The sequence below is a fragment of the Oratosquilla oratoria genome, chromosome 14 (genome assembly GCF_046742065.1).
Source record: "Oratosquilla oratoria isolate Oo_2021 chromosome 14, ASM4674206v1, whole genome shotgun sequence".
NCBI lineage: Eukaryota > Metazoa > Arthropoda > Malacostraca > Stomatopoda > Squillidae > Oratosquilla > Oratosquilla oratoria.
Genome location: NC_134790.1, coordinates 23407140 through 23409639, shown reverse-complemented (window position 1 = coordinate 23409639; position 2500 = coordinate 23407140).

Sequence of the window (2500 nt, the reverse complement as noted above, 5' to 3'; positions counted from 1 at the left end):
CTTGTCCCTGTAGCCCTAAAGGGGACATTCCTAAAAAGAAAAGCAAAGGGATAAGATGGTCTGGGAGTTTTCCAACTAAAACCTTAAGGTTTGGGTCTTTTAATGTGGGTGGATGTGGTACAGATGAGAGTAAAAGGGAAGAGATAGACAGTATATTTGTGAGAAGAAAGATTTGTGTGTTGGCATTAATTGAAATAAAATTGAGAGGGAGGGGCGAGTTTGAGTTTTGGAGTGTAGTTTGGAAGGTCTCAGGAGTGAAGAGAGGACGAGGGAGAGACTGGGTGGCTATACTAGTAAGTGAAGAGATAGGTAAGCGTGTAGTGGAGTGGAAGGAGGTTTATCCAAACTTAATGTGGATGAAGGTGAAACTGGGAAGGAGATGTAGATTTTTGTAAGTGCATATGGGCCTGGTAGTGAGAATAGTGTAGAGTAAAGGGAGGCTTTTTGGATAGATTTATATAAATGCAAAGAGGGTTTAGGGAGAAACCTCAATGTAGTAGTATTGGGAGACCTCAATGCTAGGGTAGAAAATGGACCAATTGACGGAATGGTTGTGAAGTGTGGAGCTTCTGGAAAAAGTTGTAGTAGAGAGCTGATGGTGAAAATGTGTCTGGAGAGTTGATGACAGCAAATCTAATATTTAAGAAGTCAAACATAAGTACTCATGGGAGAGGGCGTTAATGGACTATATAGTGGTAACCAGGAGAATAGTAGGAAGAGTTAAGGATGCACATGTTCTAAGGGGAGATAGTGGGAGAATGTCAGATAATTTTTGGTGGAAGGTAAGTTGAGAGTGAAGGATAGATGGAGAAAGAGGGAAAGGACAGAAGGTAGAGAGGTGCTTAGAGTGAACTGCTTAAATGGGAAAGGAAAGGAGGAGTACAAAAAAAAGCTGAGAGAGGAATGGGAGTGAAGGATAGAGTAGAACTAGGAGTGGAAGAGGAATGGGGATGGTTCAAGGAGGGAGTCACAAAGTGAGCAAAGTTGGTGTATGGAACAAGGAGGACGGGGGGAAATATAAGGAAAGGTAGTGAGTGTTGGGATGATGAAGCAAAGAAGGTTGTAGAAGAGAAGAAGCGAGTATTCATAGATTGTTTATAAAATAGGATCAGAGAATCATACGAGAAGTACAAAGAAGAAAAAAGAGAAGTAAAGCATACGATTAATGAGGCAAAGAGGAGAGCGGATGTGAAATGGGTTAAAAGTATAACAGAAACTTTTGAAAATAATAAAAAGATGTTTTGGAAGGAAATTAAGAGAGGAAGAGGAGGCGAATCAAGTAGAGAAGAAAAAGTAATAGGTGCAGATGGAGAGATGATAATGGAAGAGACAGCAGTAAGAGGAATATGGGCAGAGTATTTTAGGGAGTTGCTAAATGTGAAATTACCTTTCCCTCCCTATCCTCCTTCACATTTAGCAACTCCCTAAAATACTCTGCCCATATTCCTCTTACTGCTGTCTCTTCCATTATCATCTCTCCATCTGCACCTTTTACCTTTTATTCTCTACTTGATTCGCCTCCTCTTCCTCTCTTAATTTCCTTCCAAAACATCTTTTTATTAAGGAGGGAAAGGTAGTTGCAGTGGGAAGCGCTAAGAAAATGAGTGATGAATGAGGAAAATGGAGAAATAAGAAAGATGAGGTGAAAGCCGTTATTAAAATGATGAGAGCAGGTAAGGCGGTAAGGCACCGGGGTTAGGTGTCATGCAGTGTCTAAAAAGGGGAGGTACAGTGATGATGGACTGACCTATGAGGTTATTTAATATTTGTCTAAAAGAGGGTATAATGCCGGAAGATTGGGGGAGTGCCTGTATAGTTCCACTTTACAAGGAGAAAGGGGACAAGTGTGAGTGTAGGAGTTTCAGGGGGATCAGTTTGTTGAGTGCAGTTGGAAGGCTTATGGGAGGGTTTTGATTGAGAGGATTAGGAGAGGAACATAGGGGGTAGTTGGTGAGGAACAGTGTGGGTTTAGGACAGGTAGGGGTTGCGTGGATCAGATTTTTGTGGTAGGACAGATATGTGAGAAAGCTTTAGGAAAAGGTAAGGATGTTTTTTGATACCTTTTTGGATTTGGAAAAGCTTATGACGGAAGACAGAATGGCACTGTTGAAAGTAGTGCAAATATGGGATAGGAGGAAAGCTGTTAAGAGCAGTCAAGAGTTTTTACGAGAGTAGTAGAGCTTGTGTTAGGATTAAAAATGGAGAGAGTGAGTGGTTTGAGGTAAAGGTGGGACTTCGCCAGGATGCGTTTTGTCGCCTTAGTTGTTCAATTTATACATGGTTGGGGTGGTGGGAAAGGTAAATGCAAGGGTAATGGGTCGGGGATTGGAAATTGTTAAAGGAAATGGGAAAAAATGGGAGATAAGCCAGTTGTTGTATGCTGACAGCACTGCGCTTGTGGCAGGATCAGAGGTGCGATTAAGGAAGTTAGTGACAGGGTTTGGGAAGGTGTGCTAAAGAAGGGAGTTGAAGACAAAATGTGGCTAAAAGTATAGTGATG